Source organism: Lissotriton helveticus, chromosome 7 (assembly GCF_964261635.1).
Source record: "Lissotriton helveticus chromosome 7, aLisHel1.1, whole genome shotgun sequence".
NCBI classification, from domain to species: domain Eukaryota; kingdom Metazoa; phylum Chordata; class Amphibia; order Caudata; family Salamandridae; genus Lissotriton; species Lissotriton helveticus.
Genome location: NC_136068.1, coordinates 1454889192 through 1454901783, shown reverse-complemented (window position 1 = coordinate 1454901783; position 12592 = coordinate 1454889192). Strand labels below are relative to the sequence as shown.

Genomic DNA, 12592 nt, shown 5'->3' with positions numbered 1-12592 from the left:
CATAGTGCACATTTTCCAATTTACTCGTTTTTTAAAATTCATAGCACCCATTTACAAGCGACCACATTGAGGTAATAGGTACGGGAGGAAAGTCCGTCTTTGAGCTCAGTTACCCAAGCACAGATCACGTGACCGGACTGGGTGTACGATAGAGTATAATCAGGTTAGAGCGACGCACGCCATAAGTATACAAACACGAAAGGGAGGATGAACCGCTGTAGGCGTTCGTGCACAAGTTACCCGGTAAGATGAGACAGCGAAATAGATATTATGGGCATGAATAACAGAAGTAGACCTTTTAAGTAAAAGAGTGTTTTACTTATTGGTTACAGCTATGAACCAAAATTGAAAAACGGCGAGCGAAGGGCAGAAACATACATGTAAGTCGATATGTAAGAGTCTAGCACGTATGTTATTGGGAAATTAGCCCGGGCAGAAAGGTGTACAAAAAAAGGGTTATAAGGTGTAAAACAATGAAATAACGTAATGAATTGGTTTAAGGTTGACCTGTATCACTTTGTGTATATATGCTTATATGTGAATGTACCGACATATTATTATACTTTTACAGAACGAAGTCCCCTGAGGAAGGGCATTTTTTTGCTTGAAATGCATTGGGCATACAGAAATTGTGAAATCAACATGTGAAAAACTGAAACGTTAATGATGAAACAATTAACAAAATAATGAAAATTAAAAAGACATGAACATGAATAATATGTGAAGAACACATTTTTTGCATTATATTATATGAAAAGAATTTGTGAGTGCGATGTGATTGTGGAACTTGGGATCAAGTAACGCGTGTCTTTACACATTGAACCTCCCATGCTCAGTGGGAGCATCGCATGAGCACCAACTACATTGTTGAAACTTTAACAAATTAGAAACTTGCATAAATCAACAGAGTGCGGAGCCACACCCCTTGTGGTTTAGACCTGGCAAATTGTCAGCGCAACTTCTCCGTCCTCCTCATCAGGCGTCGTACATCACTGACATTGTTGACAATCAGGGCACACGACACCACGCCACCCCCGACGTCTGCAATACCTTCTTGTCGTATTACAAGACCCTTTACACATCCACACTTTCAGGGGAACAACGTAATCCCGGCCCTTATCTGAATGAGATCGCAATGGTGTATCTAGAGAAGTACATGCAGGAGTTCCTCGCTACACCCATCACTCCAGAATAGATCATTGAAGCCATTGATGCTTTGAAGGGTTCCTCTGCGCCGGGCCTTGATGGTTTCTCGGCTGATTTCTATAAGGAATACAAAGAGGAACTTGTCCCACGGCTAGTAGATGTTTACGCGGCCAACGCTCGGGGAAGCGGTTATTGTTCTTCTCCCCAAGCCTGGACGCGACCCCTCCCTTTGCGGCTCCTACAGGCCCCTTTGATTGTTGAATCTAGACTACAAAATTCTGGCTAAAGTTCTTGCGATCCGCCTATCATTATTAATGGAATCTATTATCTCACCGGCTCAGTCCGGATTCGTTCCACACAGGTCCACCTCCTTCAATCTGAGAACATTGTTCTCTGTATTGCACAGGATTGACCCCTCGATCCCAGCCATAGCAGTGTTCTTGGACGCAGAGAGAGCGTTTGACACGCTGGAATGGCCCTTTTTTTTATCGGTCATGAGACGGATGGGTATGCCCGAAATGTTTGTGGCTACAGTCGAATTATTGTATACTGCTCCTACTGCCCGGCTACGTTTAAACTGCACCATCTCGGAAAACTTTACACTCTCACGTGGCACACAACAAAGTTGCCCATTATCCCCGCTGCTGTTCATACTGGCGATGGACCCTCTGGTTCGTCATTTTCAAGAACAACACCTCCATGGGGGGCTTAAGTTCCGCACGGGGCCTCTCCTCCTTTCTTTATACGCGAATGACACGATTCTGTATGTTCGAACACCGCAGACCAATCTGGAACCCCTGTTATTGGAAGTAACACGTTTTGGAGAGTAGTCTGGCCTTTGCATTAACTGGCACAAATCTGTCGTCTATCCGCTTACCCCCTCCACCTCGCAATGGGAGTGTACTTTTCCTCTTGAGTGGACCACAGATTCAGTAAAATATTTGGGAATTCATGTCCACCTTGACACGGTGTCCATGATTCACTTGAAATACGGGCATGCCCTTGATTTTGTAGAAGATCACCTGGAGAGGTGGATCCACCTCCCCTTATCCATGGCAGGCCGGATCGCCATTATTAAAATGATCATACTTCCTCGGTTTTTATACCTCTTCAACAACATTCCTATTCCTCTCACCTAGATTTTTTTCTCGCAACTCCGTTCCTTATTGTTGCATTTGGTGTGGGGTGATAGAAACCTGCGGGTTTCCTGGCGTACCTTAACGCTTCCTTATGAGAGGGATGGCTTTGGTGTACCCGACTTTTATCTTTATTATCTGGTCGCGCACTGCTCGTATGCCTACTCGTGGTTCCATCCAGACGCTAGAATTTTGTATCTGAGACCCATCCCTGAGATAGCACTACTGGGATATGTCGTAAATTTTTCGCGCGCTACCCGTAGTTTGGCAGCCATTGGCTTTTTATTAGCTAAGAGAGAGATTGCACTGCTTTGGGGCTCTAGACGCGCACCCAGCTCTCAGGCTTGGCTTCGTAGCATGGCCTACTGCAATGTCAACAGTGAAGAATTCTCCACACAGGTCCCAGTTGCTTCACGTCCAATCGACATATGGGGGCTGTATCGCACATATATTGCGAAAATTACCTAGGAATCGCAGTCCCAATCCATGAATTCCATAGTTCCGGAGGGAGTGGATTAGGCGCTTGTGCATAGATTAACTGTGAGCGCCTTTGCTACAGCCTGTGCCACGTGCACCTTTACACTGAATGGTGGAGCTTGGAGATTGCAGACACCACGATTGTCACAGAGTTCAAATGTTGGTTCCTAATTGCTGTTATATTCCTATGAGCAGGTATTTATTCTCACACTTGTGTTCATTGCGGACTGTCCTGATTCCAAATGTAATACTGTTTGTCCTTTACCAACAATCTGCTATTCAATAGTTGTTTGTTGTGATGATTGAATTGCTCCCTCTCTCTCGCAACCACACGCGTATACTTAATTTTCTCTCTTTTTAATTTTTTATTGTTTTACTTTCTCTTCCCTTTTTTATTCTTTAATTATTTGCATTGCATTTTCATTATTTTGATTTATCTTAAACCATAAAATCGAAATACATCATGTATGTTGCTGTTGATCCCTCTGAAGGATTGTTTACCCTATGTACAATGCTTCGGACATTTGCCAACGCACATTTTATTGATTCTTGTATATGTAAGAGTGGATCGCATATCTGTTTAATAACATTTTTTTTTTTTTTTTTTAAACATGTTGATTGTAATTTGCTGAATTCATTTTTCTCATTGTTATAAGTATTGTAATATGGATCAATATTTAGAAATATATTTGTAGGTATAAATATATTAATTGTTTATATAAAATATTGTGGCATTATTACAACAAAAAATACTTATTTTGTAAAAATCAAAAAATGATTTATAAACAAAAAACGTGGAGACTTTTTTCCCTTTACTGTATTCATATGCTACATACGAAAATAGATTAACAATTAATAATTAAAACTGTAAATATTTGCAAAGTTTACACAGGCCATAAGAGTTTTCGCTCAGGCACACGTACAAATAGCAGCAGCGCTTTAGGGGAGGCATAGACAAAAGCCTGGCAACAAATAAACAGGTTGTAGCGGAATTTATAAGCCTCGTAGGGGAAGCGCAAATACACCAGAGCACATTATAGCAAGGGAAGACCAAACCGACAAGGAAGATCAGATTGTTAGCTTCGTGCTGTATTTCTAATCTCCCCTCTGACGTAGGGGGAGATCAAACCGATGGGGAAGATCAGCTAGTTAGAACACCGGCTCTGCTGCCATTGGACCACGACTTCCGGTGCAGCAGAAAGGTCTTTTCCGGTGCTGTCTGTAAGGGAGGTATGTTAGCGATGGTTGGGCCGTCTCTTTCGGGGCGGGCTCATTCCTGTACCCAATAGCAAGTATTACTGAGAAAGACAGCGGCTAAAAATCTTCTCAGACCGCCCCTTGACCGTCAATCAGTTTTAAAGCCCGCTTTCTGAATCTACTCTCGGGGTCCTCAAATAAATTGAATTCAGAAAAGGTCCTTGGTATAGTAGAGGCACTCGGATTTTCAGGATCTTCTGACGGAAGGTAAGACGTGAGTTTACGATCATTCCGGGCGCCGGTGGGTTGGCATATAGACCTGTTACGTTGGGAAAATTGGTCTACATGCTGTTGTAATCTCCCGCGAAACAGGAAAGGGCGCGAAAAGGCTGGTTTGGCGCGCATGTTTCGGCTGCAGTCTAATAGACTTATGTAGACAGCAGACCCTGCCTCTTCTCACCCATGTCTCTTACAATATACACAACGCACGCGATTATTTACGGTCATTTAGGCTTTTCCATTTATTTTGTTATTCTAAATTTACATAGTTCATATTAAATACGCTCCTAGCTTTAAGAAGTATATTTCCTTACGCACACGTAGGTCTTTCAATTGATGTGGAGGCTGAGAGGATTGTTATGATGCACCATAGCAAAAACGTGTAGTTATAAACCGGATATAGAAGTTCATTACCAGTTGAAATCAACTATATATGGGCGTTTCTAGGTCCGGACGGACGTGCTTTTCCCACCGGTGGATGGATTTCGACCTATGTTATGCGTATTTGTGATTTTTCAATGTGTCATTATTTATCTTCTCTTTATTCGTTACTATCGTTTCATGTACACATTTCACTATCACGTTTACATCGCTGTGTACTCTTCTGTGTCGCACTATTGCATTCTATGATTTTTTTTTGACTTGTGCCTCCATTATAGCTAATGTAATTTAACACAAACTTCTCTATTTCCATTATTTATTTTTTTAGTTCCTTTTTCTAGTGGGAACGTGGGTAGTCAATTCTATCACTCTCACTAACCTCCCCATCTTTGACTGCACAATTTCTATGCACAATCGTGGTGTTATCCTGAGATCGCTCCAAATTTGATGGTCTGCAGCGTAAGTGTTCTGCAACGGTAGAAAGTTATCTACCAACATGCTACACTTTTTTTTTTTTTTTGTTCTTTTTTTTTTGTGAACAGAATAAACAAAATACTGTGCACTCGATCATTAGCTATATGCATTTTTTTAAAATTATATTTTTGGGAAAATTGTCTAGTGACACTAAATTAAGTTTTGTCTGCCACCCGCAAGTTTTGACAGAATTGCAACTTACTTGAACAACCTTGAATGGTCCTTCCAAATAGAAACTAGGTTTTCACCTTTTTGAGAGTTTTTTTTTTTTAAACATCATCCAAAAACGCTTATCAATTATAATTTTGAAGTATTTATGATTACTGTCCTAATGTTTTCATTTTATTCTATTCTTCGTTGACTCTAGACATAACTTTTAATACACATTCTCTGATTATTATCTTCAATATGATGTTTGTTGTTCAACCAGTTAGGAACTAAATAATAACGAGACCTTACCCCTCATAACCGCTTAACCGCGGCAGCAATTCCGCCGCAGTGTGGCGGTTTTACTGAGTGCGTGGGGCTGCGTCTGCCAAGGGACGTGCGCAGTACTACGGAGGTATAACAAGAGGATACATCAGTTGAACTGTGAGAAGTATTATGATCTACCTAAATGTTGTTCCTTACAGAATCGGCTATAACACATCTTCTTCCTTCAGGGCAGAATAACGAGGACAGTAAGCAAGTTAAGGAAATACACATTCACACCTCCTGTACACGTAAGCAACCTATCCTAAATTACAAGAAAGATTACATTACATAAAATTATTCCATTCCTTATAGTGTAAGAAAGATCGCTCATAAAAGGAGAGATGCCAAGGGGAGATTCTATCACACAAGCAGCTGCTGCCTTAGAAGGTCTCCCAAGGAACTCTGCGCTTCTTATTCGGTCAGGATGTTGTGTTTTACCTCTTCCCTATCCTGCAAGATGGGGGTATCCAAAGATATTCTAGTAGGCACCTCCCTCACTTTATCGTGACCTGCTTCATCATTGGAGCCTATCCATACCCAAGTGAGATGATTCAGCCATTGATGGAATGGGAGACCCCACTTTCTCTCGCTCTCCATAGTGTATAAAAGCCTAGGAGAGATGCCGGGGAAGCTTAGGAGAGAAGCCGGGGAAGCCTAGGAGAGATGCCACGGAGCCTAGGGAGCTAGATCCAGACAGGACTCGCTTGCCCGTCTGGTAAAATAGACTTGTATTTTAGTACACATACCCTCTGCACGCACAGCACATGTTTGGCAAAACCTTGTTGGACTTCATTTTAACTCTGCTGGTGTAAACAGCATTTTATTGCTGATCTGTTTTTATTTCTGCTTGCGGTTCTAGCTCCCCGCACTGCCATTTGCTTTCCGGACTGGCACAGCAAGTGCTGATTGAGCGGAGAAAGCCTTGGCATAACTTTTGCCAGAAGCGCAGTTAGCGGGACAGCAGACATGGATATATAAGCCTGATGCCAGCAGGAACGCGCAGCGGGCGCGCAAAGACAAGCCCATCTGAGCCTGACCATCGCCAGAAACCTTAGCTCTTTTGAGGTAAAATCCCCAAAGCCTCTTAGTTTGTATTACTCAGCAGAACATCTGCATCAGTTTGGAACATAGAATAATACAAATCACTGTGCACAGCTTACCTGTCACAACCAGAACCCACATAGCCTAGAAGAGACTGGTTGCCTGCCACAACTGTCATTTTCAACGTGACTCCGAAATTACCTCCCTACAAGGGAAAGCAAGGAGACCCAACGTATCAAAACGCGGGCTAAGTGGTCTTCTTTGCAATGTTAGGTCATTAGCCAACCACTCGATTTAGATATGGGACATGATTATCTGCCAGTCTCCAGATATCTGCTTTTTTACAGAAACTTGTCTAAACCCCGCCAAATACCCGGCTATTGAACTAGCTATCCCTGATTGCTACAAACTAATACATCTCGATAGAGGAGAAAAAATAGGCGGGGGCATTGCTATAGCGTTTAAACACACCTTAAACGTGACCTGGGTCTCATCTATAAACAATAACTCTCTAGAGCTAGGGATTTTTAAAATAAAATAAGCATTTCCACTACAGACTGTTGGAACAGAGCATTGACTTATCGCCCTCCTGGATCAAAGAGTAATTTTAGTGAGCTATTGACAGAAAAAATAGTCACGCATGTTCTGGCTTCTAACAAATTTCTTCTGCTAGGGTACTTTAACTTCCATGGGGAAGATTACACTAACCCAGAAGTTAGGAAACTCCTAACAAATGTAGAACCATTAGGTCTCGTTCAAAGAGTTGACGGCCTAAGCCACTTGGCCGGACACGCATTGGACCGAATCTTTTCAAACATACACAATTGGTCTGCCAGCTCCCCTTCCCTGGACTGATCATTTTGTAATACCTTTTGACATCCAATGCCCGTACGCTAATGGTCTAACCACAAACAAAAGGAGACCTGAAGCACGCAGACCTTGGCATAAACTTACTTTTGAAGCCATCAGCGATGCCTTTCACCCCAAGCTATCAAACAATAACCCAGAGGTATCTGAATTGCTGGAAAGCCTTAACTCTGCCCTCACAATGGCGCTGGATGCAAAGATTCCCTTTAAAAATAATGGCTCCATCCACCGGTGACCATCAGCCCCATGGTATACGCCAGAACTAACAGTAGAAAAAAACAAATGCAAAACACTAGAGAGACTCTGGCGAAGAAAGAAAGCGCTCCAGGACAGGGAACAGTATAAATAGGCCATGTCCCTATACCATCAGAACATTAAAATCGCCAGGCGGACTTTTATTATTAACCAAATTGAACATGCCAATAATTCTCCAAGAGCCCTTTTCAGTTTAGTTCAGGATTCTATTTCCCCCCAAGCATGCAGACCATCTTCAGTGGAATCTCAGGAGCTCTGCAATTTGTTGGCTAATTATTTTCAGGAAAAAATATCCCATATTTACGCAAAATTCCAGACTGCCTCTCGGCAGGTATCAAAGACCACCACTACGACAGGAATCTTTCTGGCAGAGTGGAAGGAAGTATGTGTACGGCCCATACTAAAAAAAGCCACGATGGACCAACAATCACTCTGCAACTATCGCCCGATCTCCCTGCTACTGCTCCTGGGCAAATAACTGGAAGGTATAATAAATGAGCAGCTGGGATAATTGCTCGAACTCCATAACATTCTGGATCCCTCAAATCGGGATTCCGACCAAGTTTCAGTACAGAGACTGCACTCCTGGCCGTGACCAATTCACTTAGACAAGAGATGGATGCAGGAAGACCTCTGGCACTGATATTATTAGATTTGTCTGCAGCCTTTGACACCATCTGTCACTCAAGGCTTGTGGAAAGACTGCAGGCAATCGGTGTCCAGGGGACCGCACTAAAATGGCTGCAGCACTTTCTGTTAGACAGCAGATGATCGTCCTAGGTCCATGTTCCTCAGGCAAAACGCTTTTGGACAAGGGTGTACAGCATGGCTCATCCTTGAGTCCCACCCTGTTCAACATTTATATGGCCCGCTACCAAAGATCGCTGAGCATTTCAGCTTTGAGATCATATCCTACGCCGATGATACCCAGCTGATGTTTACTATGGGCCAATATCTGGAGAAAATACGTTTCTCTGTAGGAATGCTAGCAATTTCCAACTGGATGACTGAGAACTGTCTCTAGTTAAATCCAGAAAAAACTGAGATTATGCTGCTCGGAAATGCCACAGCCATCTGGTCGGATAACTGGTGGCCGCAACAATTGGGTGTTAACTCCGTGCCCAAACAAACAGTAAAAAAACCAGGGATAAAATTAGATCAAGCCTTAACAATGAAACATCCGATTGCAGCTACCACTAGCTTGTGCTACTATAGTATGTATAGTATGCGCCTTTTGCGCAGAATTTTCCCCCTCCTCCCCACAAATGTCCATAGAACCCTGGTTCAAGCTATGGTGATAAGAAGACTGGACCATGGGAATGCTCTCCTGGCTGAAGTTAGCAAAACTTTGCTCACCAAACTCCAGGTGGTCCAGAACACAGCGGCCAGACTTGTACTGAACAGTCCTGCATGCACTCCCTCTGCACCTCCACTGATAGAACTGTATTGGCTACCTGCAAAAAAGCGCTCCTGTTTAAAATCTGTTGCCTCATGTACAATACCCTAAGAGGCAAAGGTCCACGCTTTCTTCAAAATAAACTGACAATTTACACCCCACTCGCAATCTCCGATCCAGCACCCAAGCCCTTCTGTGCATGCCTCAAATTCGTCACACTTGCACGGGGGGGGGGAGATAAAATCCGTATTTCGTTTAATACTCTGAACTTCGATCCTGTGTCATAAATAATTGATAGAATCTTTGAAAATGTGCCTTTATCACGTGACAGACACCCTCCCATTCCATTAGTATACCATGTGCTCCACCACGTCCTTTGGATATAAAAGTATGTTGTTCTGGAAGGCTTGCACTCAAGGGGCATCCTTAAATAGATAATACATTAAAAACGCTAGCTGCTCGAGCGCAGCAGACTGTTCATCTCAATTATTTATATTCACCGAACGGAGTTATGAGTGCAGTTCGTAACTGATCTTTCTCTGTTGCTACCTGATGGTTTGCAGCCTTTAAATCTAATGTACTGAAATTCTTAGCTCCATCTTTTAATGTCCGCAATCCCTGAATGTTCGGTAATGGGTAATAATCTACTAAAATATTCTTGATCAATGTTATGAAATCTTTGAATTAATTTGGCTTAAATTTCCATTCAGCAGCATTTACAAGTTGAATGTTACTTTCACTCAACTTTTCCAGATCTTTCTACAAATCAATTCTGACAGACAAAAGTACATCACTGTAATGGTTTTCTCTCTCAATTTTATTTGATGTTTAAAACCCTTGCCCACCCCGATTTTTATCTCTAACCGCTTGTATTTACTCCATATTCTATCCAAATCTACCACGTTCACAAGGATTACAGGTGTTTCTGTGTCAGGCTTTTAAACGATTCCTGAACGACCCTGATCAATCCACCCCATAATATCTGCACCCTTCATTAATACACAATTCTTGTTGAAAGTGACTGTCAGAAGCATTTCAGGTATTCTCAAAATAACTTACAAATTCAATATCCTTATCACCATGTACCACAGCTTTAATGTCGGCTTTTTTTTTTTACCAGAAATGCAGTAGTTACTGGTGAACCCCAATCTGCCATTATTCTCAAGTTTGCTATCTAGTACATAGCATACAGTACAGTCCTTTTTAGGTCTCGCCTACGCAGCGCGCATGCGCTGCATAGGCAAAATTACCTATTGCGGTCGCCATGGCTTTTAAGCCAAACACGTGCACGGGTTCCATTGCCTTCAATGGCAACGCGTGCACATGTGGAGATTCACTTGCGGGAGCGAGCGCCGTCATATGGTAGCAATTATCGCTCCCGCAAGTGAATTGCGCAGGCCCCCCACCCCTGCTGCTTGCCTCGCACTGCTCTCTCTGCTCCTGCGCGAGCTTGTTCTACTTGCCAAGTTCAGAGGCAGTGTGTAGCTCTATGTAGCACCGTGTAAGAGCTGAACGGCATCTAGGTGCTGTTTGCCCGCTCTCTTCCACTCGAGCCCCGTTCCCGTCCACCTTTTCCTCCCTCCCCTCTGCCCAGACACAGACGGTGAGCCGGCCCTGCCGCCCTGTAATCTACCGGCCGGCTGCTCATCCCTTAACACTCCGTGCTCTGGTCATCTGCGCACCCCGGGCTCCTGGCACCTCAACCCGCCCGGGCGAGCTCGCACAGGCTGGGCAGCCGCTCGCTTCCCTCTGCAATGGACTGGGTGCCGCCCCGGCACGGCATCTGCTGCAGTCCCGACAGCGAGAGGACTACCCAGAGAACCAGCTCGGGGGAGGGAGAAGGCTACGGGATTCTCTGAGGGGCACCAGAGCCCTGGGCATCCCGAGTCCATCCCGAGGAGCAGCAGGAAACCACAACCACTTTCCTCCCTGTCCCCATCTAGGGGGCAAAAGGACCTGCAAATCCAACTTGTTCATCCCGAGGAGGTAGGTGGACAGAGCTCACCACCCTCCTGTGCCCATCCCCAGAGGTTGGACAGAGCCCACCTCCCCCCTGTGCCCGTTCCCCGGGGATAGACAGAGCCCACCACTCCGCTTTGCCCATGTCCAGGGGTTGGACAGAGCCTACCTCTCCCCTGTGCCCTTTCCCGGGGAAGAAAGAACCCACCACTTCCCTGTGCTCATCTCTAGTGGCTGCCGGACTCTACCACTCCGCTGAGCACTGCGCCACAGTACCACGGACTCCCTCGTGCCCATCCACGGTGGCAGGCAGACACCACTACCACTCCCCTCCCTGTGCCTAGTCCAAGGAGCAGCCAGAGCCAAGAACTTCTAGTACCCGTCCCGGGGGGCAGCAAGAGCCCAGCAACCCCCCGTGCCCCCCTAAGGGGTTACCAAATATCAAGACTCACCCGTGCCCAGCCCAAGGGACACGAGGGTCAACCCTTCCCCATAGCTATTCTGGGAGACTAGTGAGCAGTCAGGGCCAGGGTACCCCCGTCGCTGAGCCCAGGGTGGACTCAGACCCTCTTTACCTCTCTGTCCACCCCCGGAAGCAGCCTGGGTCTGTCGTGAGCTCAGACCAGGGAGCAGCGGACAGAAGCCCTCTCCTCACCCCTCCCACCACGGACGGCGCAATCTGTACTCGCCCCGGGTGTCATCGGGGACCAGTCACAGACCAGCCAGGACTCCTCTTGTCCTGTCTTTCGTGGCCTGTACCTTGCCTTACATCTATTTCTGACTCTCCCGTGTCTCTTCGCCCTCTGTTTCATGTCATTCCGTCTGACCCCACACCCGCTCGCCTCTTTCTGACTCCTTCTCTTATATTTGTCGTACGCCTCTCCTGTTCCTGCCTCCTTTTTATCTCCTTTATTCAGTGCCTGTTGTGTCCCCATTCCTTTATCGTAATCAATGTCTTTCATCTTTCTTTCCCTCTCTTCAGTGTCTTCCCAGTCTCTCATCTGATCTCTGGTTTACTTCATTTTTTTCCTCCTCATCCCTCCCTCCCTGTCTCTCCATCCTGGTCTATTTATCCCCTACTCACTCGTTCTGTTCCATCTGCCTTTTCCTTCTCTTACTCTTCCACCTTCTCTCATCCTTTTTGCTTCTCCCTCCCTCCCCCAGCTCATCTGCTGCCCTGCTCTCTCTCTCTCTCTGTCTCTCTCTCTGTCTCTCTCTCTGTCTCTCTCTGTCTCTCTCTCTTCCACCTTCTCTCATCCTTTTTGCTTCTCCCTCCCTCCCCCAGCTCATCTGCTGCCCTGCTCTCTCTCTGTCTCTCTCTCTCTGTCTCTCTCTCTCTGTCTCTCTCTCTCTCTCTGTCTCTCTCTCTCTCTGTCTCTCTCTCTCTGTCTCTCTCTCTCTGTCTCTCTCTCTCTGTCTCTCTCTCTGTCTCTCTCTCTGTCTCTCTCTCTGTCTCTCTCCTCTGTCTCTCTCTCTGTCTCTCTCTCTGTCTCTCTCTCTGTCTCTCTCT

The 12592-nt window shown here is 45.1% G+C and overlaps 1 protein-coding gene across 3 annotated transcripts in view; it reads left to right on the top strand.

Moving 5' to 3' along the window:
* Positions 1–3976: 3976 nt before the first annotated feature.
* LIG1 (DNA ligase 1) overlaps positions 3977–12592 on the top strand; it is a 452209-nt gene continuing 443593 nt past the window's right edge. For 2 of the 3 annotated variants that reach the window (XM_078654821.1, XM_078654822.1), the window contains exon 1: positions 4093–4223. The gene's annotated coding sequence lies outside the window, so the exon portion shown is untranslated. Of the gene's footprint in view, positions 4224–12592 lie in introns of all 3 variants that reach the window. The other variant, XM_078654820.1, reaches the window with a different exon arrangement.